Source organism: Ambystoma mexicanum, chromosome 5p (assembly GCF_040938575.1).
Source record: "Ambystoma mexicanum isolate Mex_15411 chromosome 5p, UKY_AmexF1_1, whole genome shotgun sequence".
NCBI lineage: Eukaryota > Metazoa > Chordata > Amphibia > Caudata > Ambystomatidae > Ambystoma > Ambystoma mexicanum.
In genome coordinates, this window is record NC_090930.1 from 342,904,748 (window position 1) to 342,921,200 (window position 16,453).

A 16,453-nucleotide genomic window follows, 5' to 3' on the forward strand; every position below is an offset into this window, starting at 1 on the left:
GATTTGTCAACCTGGACCAAAGTTATAAGCCACCCAAAAAGTGTTCTTTCTATATGTTGAGCGACTTAACCCTAACTACAGTGCTGCTACCGCAAGCCCTGTAATATCAATATATATTACTAATTTAGGGTCTGGGGGAAATTAAAGGTTTCATGCAAATCTGTGTTATGGTTCAAAAGATATAAAGGGTACAAAAAAGGGTGTTTTTTACACATTTACATTCATGTTCCAATATTTGCTCACATGCACATCCCAAAATGCTGGACGGATTTGACCCACATAAGAAACAAGTCGGGGTGAAGTGCTTGAAGGAAATCCTTTCTTGTTTTGGCACAAATTCATCCAAAGTGTTATTTTATTTGGCGCAGACTGGGGTGGCCCTATATCCAAAAAGTTAGTTATGTCTCCAATGATGAATAGCTGTTGCCAAGCTTTTTTAGTTATAAAATGCAGCCATTATGCAAATTGTGATTCAAGTTCAGAATCAGCATTGTACATTGTACTAAAATGATATAGAGTTTTGAGGGAAGGGAGAATGTGAGCAGTGTGAGAAAGGGTGATTAGTGAAGGTTTCAGGTTTGACATGACTGACCTGACCATGGTTAAAGACCCTTCTATTATCAGGAACTCCTGCACACGTATCCCACCGCTCACCAAAACAGATAAGTCAGTCATTGCTATTTAGCATGTGCTTATTGTTGACTTATGCTTATGATTATGATATCATATTGTTAAACTGTATTCGTATAATACTGCCTTGTTATGAATATTGGCCTAAACCCATTTGCTTTGCGCAGAAAACCACGTTTGGAATGCTCCGATTCAAATCAACTTCGCCACCGTTTTAAGAACTATCTGCCATTTTGACTTTAACTCTTGCTTTGTGTCCTAAAATTGTGGACTGTGTTTCCAACTACAGCCGAGCCAAATGACCTTTGAGTTACGTCAACATTTAGGCTGACCGAGATCCGACTGTTTGTTCTGTGCAAAGAAACCTTATGACTCGTATGAACTGCAATCCAAGTGTTGTCTGCGCTCACAAGCCTCATCCTCATCTAAACAATAGAACAATGTAGAGCAAACTCAAACCGTGTGCTTTGGTTGTAATATATTGTGTTCTTTCTTGAAACTAGGCTTACTATGAGCCAGAGACCTGTAGGAGTGTTTAGCGTGTTTTGGGAGCACAGAGTACAGCACCACTGCACAGGATCAATGTATAGCATGTTTTTTTTTTGAAGTGCAGCGCCACTGCATGGGTTTGGTGCATTGATATAATGTGGTACAGCAAGCCATGTGTTGCCAGTGTAAGATAGACATATAAGTAAGGGCAGGTTATTCAGTCAAAAACGATTTTTACATATAAAATGCAAATACATTTTTCACAGTTAAATGCCCACAGTTAAAAGCACACATCTGTACCTTCAAAATGCACACCATTTCTCACCTGAAATGCCTATGTTGCAAGAGACACATTTGGTAATTAACAAACTAATCTCACTAACAAGACTAATAATTATAACTCATTAATCAAAGAATGTGTCTTCACTGCAAAAAGAAGCAGACTCTGAAAATCAGTTTTAAACACACATTCAAGTTTTTTATTTCTTTGCCTTCCTGTGCTCTGTCCACAGTAACTGCAGGAAGCAAAGACTTCGAATAAGCAGGAAATCAACTTGTTACAGTTGCAACTGTACAAGAAAAACCATTGTTAAAAGTAGGAGGATAGAACATGATTGATTCCGATTGGAGCACGTCACATCAAGCATCATGTTAGAGGCTGTGACTAGTGCTTTGCTGCAGAATCTGGGGGAGAAGGGAGAGACATCTTGACACAGCTCGAAGAAGGAAGGGGTTGACAGCTGGGGATGCCTGATTCCTAAAGCAGATTCAACTTGGTTGCAGAGACTGGCTTTTTCAGTCAACAAGTCCCAGTTCGAGTGACAGCAGATGCTTGTCCTTGCTGGGTGAACCTCTCCAGAAGGCGAACAGCCAAAGAAGTTACATGCTGAATAAGCCTGGTAATTATCTCGCTGAGGTGTGGGGGCTGAGTGTGTACGAGAATATTCATTTAGTGTAGGAAAGGAGATTCCTGTGCTTTACTCACGTGTTTAATGTTGCAAATTGATTTCTTGTCTCTGCCACTCTCTTTTCAGTGTATCACAGATAATGCTGTTACTGTGCTATTTCATTTATTTCTGTAAAGAGTGAGATCGTGTTTAAATGCAACTTTTATAATACACAAAAATATCTGAAAGCAGACGGGTGGTGTGTTTTATATTTACCAATACAGTGCTGATGATGTGGGGAGATGTTTAGACAGTGCAATTGTCATTTTCAAGGTAGCTAAACATAAGATTTGGCTGCAGCTGTGTGCACAATGTAATTCAGTATGAGCAATTATAACTAACTGTGTGTGTTGTAGTCTGCCGGAGGTCTATGAGTCGGCAGAAAGGGAGGCCCGGGACATAGTTCACTACCGTATATAAGATAGTGAAAAATACATGATAGCTCGCTGCCTTAGATAAGACAGAGAGAAATTGCCCATGGTGGCACACTAAAAATGAAAATGTGGTGTTCCTGAAATGCAAGCCTGAGGTCTCTCTAGTGATTACACGAAAAATCTAAACAAAAATAAGGGGTTCTGGATATTGGGGCCACAAATAAAAAAAAGGAATTATGCTCACCAAAATACCACCAATCACGTATACCAACCACGCATACCAACCACGCATGTCTGTGTGCTGAAATAATGCATGTCCACTTTATTATTGTTGTACATGGCCCAATCTGAATACAAGGAGTGATTGTTGCTAAATTATTTTTCAGCGGTAAGAAAATACAGTCAGGCCCCAAATCTCCACAAAAATACCCAACATATTTATGGTGTGTTGCAGGCCGGGAAAGTGATCATAGAGTACCTACTGGGGTGTCAAGCGTGTCTCACACTGCCATTTGCACATTAAAGGGAACCCATTTTATAATAGCAGTGTGCCACTAAAAACGAATTTCAGAATGTCACAAAGGGAAACCACATTTTCAGACCTAGTGCAATACTTAGAAGCAAAGTTGTTTGCACATGGGACGTGGTCGTGGAACAGTACCTTAGAATGGCGTGACCGCATTCAGGGTGAGGTGCAGAAAGAAAAACTAGACAATATTTTTGCAGAAGGCAGCATAATTCAGGTCTGCCTTACAAGATTATTGAATGCAGCCGATAAAAGTGCATAGAAAGACTGTTTAATACGGCTATGTGGCAAAATATGGTTTACTTTGAATAGGTCCCTGCGAATGCAGGAAAATGATACCCAGCTAATTAACAGGTTAAAGACTGAATTAGATGGGGCAAGTAAAAATCAGGAAATGTTAAGAGCAGAATTGGATGTATGCCAAAAAGACATGCAATTATAATGCAGAGACTTTGATGCTCAGTTATCCAAAAGCAAGAAACAATTTGAGGATAGTGAGCAAGAATTGGTACACTTAAAAGCCTTAGTGGACCACATTAGACAGGATAAAGATGAGGTTGTTTCAGAAATGCAGATTTTACAAAAAGAACATTGTGAAAAAGAATGTGATCTCCAGAGTGCAGAACAAGAAATGATTAAAATGACTCAAGAAAGAGACAAGAGAAATAAAGAGTTCAATGAATGCCAAATGCAAATGTGCGACATGCAGGAGGTGATTAATAAGATGAGTGATGAAAACAACTATTTGCAAAATGAAGCAAACAGACTCCTTAAAAAGTGTAAGGACTTAGAACAGCAAATGTGCATTCCCAGGTCCCAGGAGAGGCGGCAGGGTACCACATTCAATGGAGTGGAGGTGAATTCTAGTTCTGCCCAAAGAGCTAGTGCTCCAGTGACTGGGCCAGTGACTGAACTTGGTTGCAGCGCCCTTGGGGGATTTGATACTCCCATTGGGGGCAGCCACCAATCTCATACACCTGAAAACAGGATTGAATCACAAAGTAGTGCAATTCCATGCATTGCAACAAGTAGCCCCAGAAAAATAATGAAATCCATTAAAGCCCTGATCAAACCACTTAAAAAGGGAGGTGAATGCTGCACTGAGGATCACTTAGAAGCGGTGCATGACATTTTTAAAGCACTCCAGATACCTAAGGAACAGTACAGACAATATTTTCATTTACCTTTAGATGCCCCGACGGCCAGCATCATAAGGGGATTAAATGAACAGCAGAATATGACCTGGATGGAGTTTGAAAAAGAAATTAGGCGTCATTTTTCTCCTTTTCAGTCATTGCAGGAGGCAAAGAAAGACGCTTACACAATCACTGCTGGGCCTAATACATCCCCTCACCAATTTTTACAAGACTTAAAAAGAGCATTTTCCCGCTTTGATGTATCTTTTGACCCAAATTCCAATGAGTTTAAAACTGCATACTACTATGGGCTACAGAAAGACATCATATCCCAATTGGTGCGTGAATTTGACCGTGACAAGTCCCTTGAATGGATTGTACATCAAAGCACAAAACTATATGAGGTACTCTATTGTCAGGGTAGAGAAAGTGATAAAATGAAAGATACTAGACCTAAATCTAAAGAACCCTCAGCCACAGTAATGGAAATCAGGTCAGCCAAAATGTCCCTTGAGTCTGCTCAAAGCCAAGGTAAAAATAATGTGACACCTGAACAAAGGGGTAATCAACAAAGATCGCCCTTTCCTGTACCAATGTTCCAATCACATGATCCTAGTAATAGGGAGAGCTACATCAGCCCTAGGTATGTAGGGGACAGACCCCGGGTAGGATATCGGCCTAATATGGCAGGTATGAACAATAACCAGAGACAAAATCAAGATCAAAGAAATGATGGTCCCTACCAGTCATTGGGGACACAGAGCAGATTTGATCCCAACACCATGATATATGGTAATCAGGATAGACCCCGATATGTGGATCGATTTACTGATAATGGAAATCAACATAGGGGCCAGTACCCACAATCTGAGAGACAGGACATGAGGCAAAACATGAACTACAATCCACCTCAGTACAATGATTCCCCACCAGGGGACTATAATCAAAGGATGGGTGCACCCCGCTCTCCTCCACAAATGAATCAAGAGTTCAGAAACCATCCCAACAGACATCAATCGCCTGAGAGGTATCAGAATAGATCCAATCAGGGGGAAACAACCAATATCGACCTACGCCACAGAAAGAGGATTCTAGAGAGATGACAAGGTTCCAGTGCCTTGAGGCCCAGGTGAAAATGTTAGCAGAGCAAATAGGAAAGCTCTATACAGCACAAAAACAACCATCTAAAGAGGGGGCTGATGGCCCTAGCAATGACCGGGGGGCTTCTGAGAAGTGACTAAGTACTTATGACACCTGCAGTGCCAAAAAGACAGATTGCCCTGATGTAATTTTGCATAATGACTCTGAGATGCCTAATGATTTAAAAGTGAAAGCACCAATAGATGAACATGTAACAGAAAATGCAAATACTTCTAAAAAAGAGGTACGGTTTAACCTAGAACTAAATCAAACATTGAAGATTTGTGCAAATAAAAAAGAAACACCTGGAATTCCAAAAGAACAAAGAGACAGATTTAAGAAAAATGACTCATGCATGAGGAATACCGGTGAACAGGGAGTAAGTGGGGATGCTATAGCTCCTTCCCTGGGCAAGCAAAACAATGACCAAACACAGGTAGAAAAAGGAAATACTCAAAAGGAGGGTATGGGTCAATCACCTGAAGAATTCTTTGAGCCACATATTTTTGAAGAGGCTGAAAGGGCTGGTATCACACTAAATGATCACAAATGCACAGAATTAAAAAATGACAAATTGCTGAATGATATTGTTACAAATGTTCAGTTGGAAGGTTGTAATGTGGTCTCTGATGTTACCCAGATGGATGGGCGAACAGTGGCCACACGCCAAAAAACCTCTGATCATGGAGAAATGAATAAAGTCTCTCTCGCGCAGAAATGGGTAAAAAGTAGGGAAAAATGTCTTTCCATTTACCAATGTGCTTAGCCAAAAGTGAAAAAGGCCTGAGAAAGGTGAGCCCTGAAATCAGTAAGAATTCACACTTCTTATGTGTATTAGAGGAAGTTGAGGACAGATATTATGCACCTATCACTGTAGAAGAAAAATGCCACACATTTGCTATGATTGACACTGGCGCACAGGCCACAATTATGTCCAAGGAGCTGGTAAAGAGTATCAATGAAGGGAGACCCCCACAGAGTCAGATCACAGTGAAGGAAAATCAAGGTCCAGTGCATAACTTTAATGGGGAGGAGGTGCCCATCATAGGTGCAACTGAGGTTGACATAAAAATAGGAAAGCACAGAATGAAACAAGAGGTATTGATCACATCTATTTGTGAAATTCCATTTTTGATGGGGACAGATTGCCTGAAAAGATTGTCTCCTCTCATAGATGGGGTGAATGGAGTGCTGTGGTCCTTAACCAAAAAACCATTGAGGCCTAAGAAACTAAAATCACAAAACAGCAACATAAATGAATGTCACACCGTTGCCAAAACAAATGATGCTGTGGAGGTATATCTCCAGAATAGTTGCATACCTAGTGTCACTGTTATATTAATGTGTCAAGACAAAATGCAGAGCGACAATGAAGGACTACCTGTACAAATCTACTTGGACCCAAGGAAAAATTGGCAGACAGCCATAGATGAGCACACATTACGTTTTTATTTAAAAGAGAAAACAATCAAACAGAACATTGCTCCTAAAACAGATTCAGAAAAACACATTACCACTCTTGCTGAAATACACATGGAAGATGAGCAACCATGGGTTCATGTTGGTATGAATGACTGTTTTAAAACAATAAAAGCCACTTTAGCGCTTGAACAGGAGAGGAGCTTCATTAATGAGAAATTATTGCAAAAAATGATGGAGAGAGAGGAGATCCCGAAATTTAGAATTAAGTACCAATATGTCTCTGGTTTGGACAGTCCAGACTTTGAAAACCGAATTGCAGGCAGATGCATGCTGAAAATTAACATTGGACAAAAAACAATTCACCATAATGTCTGGATAGTGAGTGGAGCACAAAATGACTTTTACATGGGCAACGACATCATGCATAGAATGTGTATGGTGTTAGATTTCCTTAATCAAAAAATATGGTCACGCCTGGGTGGCCCGGCACCTGAATTTGAAGACAAAAGAAGGGCTTATCATTGTGCACAACTGGTTCCTTATGCAATCGAATTACAAATGAGGAAAGATACTATTATTCTTGCATTTACAAAACAGTTTGCAATAACACTGAAATGCAAAAATGGACAGCAGATGAAAGATTCTGATGCATTTGTATGCCTGAATGAATCCGTAAAACAGCAAGGCTTGGAATATGAATACACTCCATTGGTAGATATTGGTGAAGGATCTGTAAAAATTATGGTAAATAATAAAGGTTGTCAGGATATTCATTTAGAGGAAAACTCCCCATTAGGAATGGCCATACAAAAATCACATTATACGGCAGATTTAAATAACATGGTGATTGGAAATATCCCTGAAAAGTATGTAGATGCCAAGGGTGAGTTGCCAGAACACCTGGACTCTCAGCCCAAAGGAATATTTAAAATTCATTCTGTGTATCCTTATGATTCAAATGAGACAGTGTGCTGCCATCAAGAGGATTGCATATTATTTAATTTAAATGAAAATGAAACAGAAAATCAGCCCATTGAAGTGGAAGCTGATATGCCAAAATATTTAAAAGTGGCAGCTTTACAAAAAGACACAGCCACACAGTTAGAGGAAAGCGCCGAGATTCCATTACCAGAAGATTTTCCAGAATTTTCCAAAATGGTAGAAGAGCAGATCTCCTTAGCAGATGCGTGTGACAGCAATGAGGATAGAAACAATCTGAGGGAGATATTTATGGAGTTTAAGGATGTATTTGCAAAAGATGCTTATGATTGTGGTTTAACTGATTTACATGTGGCCACACTACCAGAAGGGTGTAGCAGAAGTCCAGTGTTTGTACGCCAGTATAGACTACCGCTGGCATGTTTAGAATCATTGGCAGAGATTATTAAAAATTTGGAATCACGGGGAATCATCAGGCCCATTCATAGCACATCCAATACACCTATTTTAGGTGTGTTAAAGCCAAATGGTCAATGGCGGCTATGTACAGACTTGAGAGAGTTAAATAAAAGAGTACCAGTGTCCAGATGGCCATTGCCATTCATTGATCAGGGCTTAGCTCAGGTACATGGTTCAAAAGTGTTTACCACATTAGATCTCAACTCTGGATATTGGTGCTTGCCATTGGCAGAGGAGATACAGAATTTATTTTCCTTTACATTTGACAGGACTCAATACGCCTGGCTTAGAACGCCGTTCGGGTACATCAATAGTGGGAGTGAATTTGGCATATTTTTGAGAAAGGCAATGCCAGATGCAGCGGGAAGAGGAACCATAGTTTATGTGGATGATGTCCTGATAAAAAATGAAAGCCTGAAAAGCCATTTTGATGAAATAAGACATGTGCTTGGCCAATTGCAGAAAGCAGGCACCAAAGTGTCTTTACAAAAAGCACAATGGTGCAAGAAAAAGGTGAACTTTCTAGGCCATGAAGTGACTGAACATGGGCTAAATCCACAAAAGAAAAAAATAGAGGACATACAAAAACTAAAGGACCCTAAAAATGTGAAAGAGGTAAAAAGTTTATTAGGGATGACAGGCTATAACAGAAAATTCATTGAAAATTATGCTGAAATCACTCAACCTTTGACTAAACTGCTTAAACTGAATACTCCCTGGAAATGGGAAAAAGAGCAGTCTGAGGCAGTGGCTAAACTGAAGGAATGTCTGGTAAAGGCACCATGTTTAGCATATCCCATAAAAGGTAGCCCAATTGCTCAAGGGTTAGCTGACTTACATGACTGCGCAGCTGAACAAATATCAAATGAAATGGAAGTGGAAACTAATTGGCAGGAATTTGAACAATCACCACACAAAGCTTTTGATGAAAAAACATGCAAGGATTTGCCAACTGTATATGTGGATGGTTGTGCTTTTCACATTGAAAATGACAGTAATAAACAATTAGTGTCAGGAATAGGAAATGTCTGGTTGAAATGTTAAGGAGTCCCCAGTATAGGGATGAGGATTGGAGCTAGGAGCAGTCAAGCGGCGAAAATGGCAGCCATTTATAAAGCAATTACTACTGCAGTTGATAGAAAGTTCAGTGAAATTGTCCTGGTAACTGATTCTGACTATGCACGGAATAGTTTTGTGGAATATTTACCTGGCTGGAAAGCAAGAGGAATGATTACATACAACAAAAAACCACTTAAACATGGAAAAATGATACAAGCCATAGACAAATTGGTGTCAGAGAATGATCTAACAATATACTGGAGAAAAATGTGTGGGCATTTAAAAACACCAGGCGAGGATAAGGAGGGAAATGATAAGGCAGACGACCTGGCTAAAATTGGGGCTGTGATGGGAGAATTGCTACCTATTGATGATTTACTGGGTGAAATACAGATTGATGCAGTAACACGTTCTAAAGCACCAAAGGAGGTAGATCAACCAGTGGTGCAATGGGGCCATGACACGCCAGACCAAGATTTGATTGAGGCACAAAAGAATGATCGAATTTTGGGAATCTATTATAATCATTTGATAGATCCTGAACAAAACCCTTTAACAGAAAATGATTGTATGGGAAAAGAAGAGTTGAGGGTACTAGTAAAGAATAAAAAACTAATTAGATTACAGGATGGACTCATGATTAGAGAGTCCATAACAGGACAGATACAGTGGGTGATACCCCTTTCATTCAGAGGGCTGATGCTACACCATGCACATGATGCAATAACTGCAGGCCACAGAGGTTCACAAAAAACATTGGAAATACTGAAAGATTATGCTTACTGGCCACATATGTCCCAAGATGTGGAATTATATACTAGAGGATGTCTAATATGCGCCCAATTTAAACCTGCTTCACCAATGCATAGAGCACCATTGATGAAAAGAGGCCTAACTCTCCCATGGTCAGATTTGCAAATAGACTATGTAGGCCCTTTAAAAAGGTCGAGCAGAGGACACCGTTACATTTTAAGTGTGATATGTTTGATGTCGAAGTGGATTGAATGTATTCCTGCACCAGATTGTAGTGCGCAAACACCAGCCACATTGCTGGTGAACCATGTGTTCTCAAGGTTTGGGTTGCCACAAAGAATTGAGTCAGACGGAGGAAGTCATTTCACAAGTACCCTAATGAGTAAGGTATGGCAAATACTGGGTGTGAAAAGGAAACTACATATCGCATATCGGGCAGCCTCTTCAGGTGGAGTTGAACGGAGCAATAGGTCTGTTGTGGATATTTTAAAGAAATTCGTGGCAGAAGCTGGGATTTACGTTTACCGTTGGTTTTGATGGCAATCAGATCAACTCCTGCCAAAGCAACAGGTGTTAGCCCCCATGAGGTCTTGACGGGAAGGAAAATGGTGTTACCACAACACCTACTATACAGAACACATGAACAGACACTTGTGAGTGCATCCACAGTTCATGAGTACATTGATGAACTGAGGAAGCATTTGCAACATGCATTTGCTTTTGTGCAGAGAAATCTGGAAAGGGCTGCTGACAGTGCTAAAACATACTATGATAAAAGCACATCAGTGAGAGAATACAGTGTTGGGGATTAGGTGTACAAGTTTCATTTTGGAAAAAGTAAACAGAAAAATTCTACATTTGTAGCAGCCTGGCAGGGGCCATTACGAATTATAGATAAGGTCTCTCCTGTGGTTTATAACATTTTGAAAAATGAAGGTGAAACGGCGATAGAGCAGTTTGTCCATGTAAATCAGATCAAGCCATGCCATCCCAGACATGAGATCAGGCGGCTTGAGCATGTAGAAACAGAAAGCCCTGGGGCTACTGCCCACTGATGCACACAATACAACAGAAAGTCCCTTGAACACAAAAATATAAAATAATTGGGTACAGTCAGGAGGCAGTGACAGAGAAGTTAAAAAGTTGATTATTATAATGGCACATAAACACTGTAATATATCTAAATAAATAAATAATATAAACAGTAAAAAAAAAATATAATGGAAGCTCATGGTCGGTGTGCAGAATGAAAGCGCATTGAATTTAAAATGTTGTTTCATCTATGCTTATTTTCTTTTTAACCTGTGTTTAATTTCAGAAAAAAAAATGTTTTATTTTTGGCAAAAGGGTGGTTAGTATTGTGCTATATACTGAAAATCTTCGCGCAAGCAGGCGCAAGCAGGCGCAAGCGGAAAAAAACAGGCGCACGTGCACGCGTGCGATCCATGGAAGTCCCTGCGCGTGTACACCTCGGGATGTGCGCCAAACCCGTGCATGGCGCACAAGTCACTGCAACATCCCGAAAGGCGTGCGCGACGCGCACAGTGAAAGCGCACAACCTCGGCGCATACACCAGAAAGTGGGCGGAACACGGGGCGTAACGCGCGGAATGGGGAACAACGCGCAAAAATAAGGGCGTAACTGGGGATGTACTGCAGGGAAGCAGATGGAACGCCCACATGCACTCGAACCACACGTATTCATGGAATCGAATAGGGCAAAGCCACGCACAGCCAAAGACACGCACAAGTTGAAACACGTCCGCCACACGAAGGCAGGCGGTAGCGTCCCTGCGCATTACAAAAGTGCAACATACAGCAATTGGGCCTGTGCGAGCGGGCTACATGTATTTCAGGGGTTCGCGTGAAGTTCCTCACGTGATCGGGCCTGGGGGAGCGGGCTACGTGTATTTCAGGGGTTCGCGTGAACTTTTTCACGCGATCGGCCCTTGGGGAGCGGGCTACGTGTATTTCAGGGGTGCGCGTGAACTTCTTCACGCGATCGGGCCTGGGGGAGCGGGCTACGTGTATTTCAGGGGTTCGCGTGAACTTTTTCACGCGATCGGGCCTGGGGGAGCGGGCTACGTGTATTTCAGGGGTTCGCGTGAAGTTTTTCACGCGATCGGGCCTGGGGGAGCGGGCTACGTGTATTTCAGGGGTTCGCGTGAAGTTCCTCACGCGATCGGGCCTGGGGGAGCGGGCTAAGTGTATATCAGGGGTTCGCGTGAAGTTTCTCACGCGATCGGGCCTGGGGGAGCGGGCTACGTGTATTTCAGGGGTTCGCGTGAACTTTCTCACGCGATCGGGCCTGGGGGAGCGGGCTACGTGTATTTCAGGGGTTCGCGTGAACTTTCTCACGCGATCGGGCCTGGGGGAGCGGGCTACGTGTATTTCAGGGGTTCGCGTGAAGTTCCTCACGCGATCGGGCCTGGGGGAGCGGGCTACGTGTATTTCAGGGGTTCGCGTGAAGTTTCTCACGCGATCGGGCCTGGGGGAGCGGGCTACGTGTATTTCAGGGGTTCGCGTGAAGTTTCTCACGCGATCGGGCCTGGGGGAGCGGGCTACGTGTATTTCAGGGGTTCGCGTGAAGTTTCTCACGCGATCGGGCCTGGGGGAGCGGGCTACGTGTATTTCAGGGGTTCGCGTGAACTTTTACATGCGATCGGCCCTGGGGGAGCGGGCTACGTGTATTTCAGGGGTGCGCGTGAACTTTTTCACGCGATCGGCCCTGGGGGAGCGGGCTACGTGTATTTCAGGGGTTCGCGTGAACTTTTACATGCGATCGGCCCTGGGGGAGCGGGCTACGTGTATTTCAGGGGTGCGCGTGAACTTCTTCACGCGATCGGGCCTGGGGGAGCGGGCTACGTGTATTTCAGGTGTTCGCGTGAAGTTTCTCGCGCGATCGGGCCTGGGGGAGCGGGCTACGTGTATATCAGGGGTTCGCGTGAACTTTCTCACGCGATCGGGCCTGGGGGAGCGGGCTACGTGTATTTCAGGGGTTCGCGTGAAGTTCCTCACGCGATCGGGCCTGGGGGAGCGGGCTACGTGTATTTCAGGGGTTCGCGTGAAGTTCCTCACGCGATCGGGCCTGGGGGAGCGGGCTACGTGTATTTCAGGGGTTCGCGTGAAGTTTCTCACGCGATCGGGCCTGGGGGAGCGGGCTACGTGTATTTCAGGGGTTCGCGTGAACTTTTACACGCGATCGGCCCTGGGGGAGCGGGCTACGTGTATTTCAGGGGTGCGCGTGAACTTTTTCACGCGATCGGCCCTGGGGGAGCGGGCTACGTGTATTTCAGGGGTGCGCGTGAACTTCTACACGTGATCGGGCCTGGGGGAGCGGGCTACGTGTATTTCAGGTGTTCGCGTGAAGTTCCTCACGCGATCGGGCCTGGGGGAGCGGGCTACGTGTATATCAGGGGTTCGTGTGAAGTTTCTCACGCGATCGGGCCTGGGGGAGAGGGCTACGTGTATTTCAGGGGTTCGCGTGAACTTTCTCACGCGATCGGGCCTGCGGGAGCGGGCTACGTGTATTTCAGGGGTTCGCGTGAACTTTTACACGCGATCGGCCCTGGGGGAGCGGGCTACGTGTATTTCAGGGGTGCGCGTGAACTTTTTCACGCGATCGGGCCTGGGGGAGCGGGCTACGTGTATTTCAGGGGTTCGCGTGAACTTTTTCACGCGATCGGGCCTGGGGGAGCGGGCTACGTGTATTTCAGGGGTTCGCGTGAACTTTTTCACGCGATCGGGCCTGGGGGAGCGGGCTACGTGTATTTCAGGGGTTCGCGTGAACTTTTTCACACGATCGGGCCTGGGGGAGCGGGCTACGTGTATTTCAAGGGTTCGCGTGAAGTTTTTCACGCGATCGGGCCTGGGGGAGCGGGCTACGTGTATTTCAGGGGTTCGCGTGAAGTTTCACACGCGATCGGGTCTGAGGGAGCGGGCTAAGTGTATATCAGGGGTTCGCGTGAAGTTTCTCAAGCGATCGGGCCTGGGGGAGCGGGCTACGTGTATTTCAGGGGTGCGCGTGAACTTTTTCACGCGATCGGGCCTGGGGGAGCGGGCTACGTGTATTTCAGGGGTTCGCGTGAAGTTTTTCACGCGATCGGGCCTGGGGGAGCGGGCTACGTGTATTTCAGGGGTTCGCGTGAAGTTTCTCACGCGATCGGGTCTGGGGGAGCGGGCTACGTGTATTTCAGGGGTTCGCGTGAAGTTGCTCACGCGATCGGCCCTGGGGGAGCGGGCTACGTGTATTTCAGGGGTTCGCGTGAAGTTTCTCACGCGATCGGCCCTGGGGGAGCGGGATACGTGTGTTTCGGGGTGCGTGGGAAGTTCCACACGTGATTAGCCTGGGTACGTGTGTTCCGGGGTGCCGGGAACTTTCACACGCGATTGGTGGAAATCCACGTGTGTTCTGTCATCACGTGCAATGAGGGAAACACCTAAGGGCCGCGCTAAGGGCCTTTGGTCCAATGAAATCGCATATGCGTGCTGCCGTGCATACGCGCTGAGGGCCTTTCCTCGAATCACACGCTGACGTGCAGATTTTTCACGTGCCAAATCACTCCGTATCAAGCTGGCCACGCGTAAGCACACGGAAGACCACGCTCCTGCCCAGAAGGCCGAACTACTGCCCCCCAGATCCCCGAGCACGCTCCCACCTGCCATCTGCTGCTGCCTGACTGCCTGCTGCCCACGTGCACTGCCATTTGCTGCCTGCACATCAGCCGGCGGTGCTGTTGCTGTGACCACCCCTGCTGGAACCGAAGAATCCCGACCGGGATTCCATCGCTCCACAGCCCAGCCCCAGGACCCAGTTGCCCACCCACTCCTGCCTCTGGGGTTGTCATGTCGGGGCAAACACCATCTGTGACCACTGACAACCCCCGGCCAGAGAGGCAGAGGGGCATCAGCTTCAGTGCCACCGAAGTTGGTGTCCTGGTGGAGCAAGTCCTGGGGCAGTATGATGTCCTCTTCGGAAGTTCCCGCACCGACAAGGAAGGACGGACTCGGATCTGGACTGACATCGTGACTGCCATTAACGCGGAGGGCGTGGCAGTCCGCTACTTACAACATGTCAGGAAGCGCTGGGAGGACTTCAGGTCCAGGACCCTGAACAAGGACCGGCGCCTCTTGAAGGCAGCGGATGCCAAGGGGCGCCGGGGCCACTTGTCGGAAGAACAGATGAGGGTCCTGGAACGCATATCCCCAGCGCTCCACGTCCAGGTCCTTGAGAAGCAGACCCGTCTGGAGTCGAGCGGTGAGTGTACATGCATCCTGATTGTGAGCAGTGCGTGTGGTGATTATTCAGTAGTGTGCAGGTTGCACATCTGTTTGTATGGGGTCGAGTATGGGTGGGGGTGTACAGGTCCGTGGGGCTGACACATGCGAGGGCTGTAATGTGTGAGACATGGATGGTGCTTGTGTGTGTAGGCTTGCATGCCAAATGCAGTTGTGTGGGCACACATGTTTGGATGAATGTGTATGTAAGTAGACATGTCCGTGATGTCACGCATGTATGTTGTTTTCGGCTGCATGTATCAGCACTGTGTACATGTGCATGTGTGTGTATTTGACAAGGGTGCAACAGTGATGCAACATGGATGCATGTGACAGCGGTATGTGGAAGCCTGATTGGCAGATGTGACATGGATGCCCGTCTGAACAGTGCGACACTTGGCAGAGGTGTACACATGCATGCAAGTGTGGTGGTGTGTGTACATGTGTGGTGCACTTCCTGTGTTGCATGTGATGTCTGGCTCACCTTTGGCTGCTCATGCTGTTGTATGTGTATGGATGGTGGTGGCAGTTGCGATATGGCTGTGGTATGGCTCATGTGTGTGAGTTGTAATGACATGTGTGTTGGGGATTGTGATGACATGTCTGAGGTTTGCCAATGCCACTCATGTACAACTGTCATGTGTGTATGTGTCCATTGTACAGTGCCCTGATGCCTGTGTTTTGTTTCTCCCTGTCTGCAGCGCCAACTGGTGAAGAGGGCGGAGAAGGTGCTGTTGAGCACAGTGGCAGGGATCCGACGGCCAGCCGGAGACGCAAGGCCCGGCTCCCCTCCCAGGTTGTCATCTCGTCGGGGAGTGAGGAGTCCGGTGCCGCGTCCCAGGCCGCAGCTGCTGGGGTGAGGTCCAAGAGGCGGAGGTTGGAGTTGGACTCCTCAGCAGCAGAAGGGGCAGCTGGGACCCCACAGGGCCCAACAGGGGAAGATGGCACGGAGTCATCCAGGTTGGTGGGGGGTTTGGTGGAGGAGGAGGCCGTGCAAGCACCAGAGACGGGGTCTGGAGGTGGGGATCCCACTGGTGCTAGTGGTGCAGTGCAGGACCAGGGACAGGAGGCAGCACATGCTGCCGCGGAGGTGCCTGTGTGCAATCCTGTCCCCGATCCTGTCCCTGCATCATCTTGCACCAGCAGGGATGCCTACGTCCAGACCCGTTTTCAGGCAGGGGATGAGCTCACGTCAACTGGCCTTCCTCTGCCTGCGGACGTGGCTATCCAGGTCCGGGTTGAGCCTGTCCTGGCTGGTGTGGCGTTGCGTCAACGGGCCATGTGAGGTGACCTGCAGTCTTTT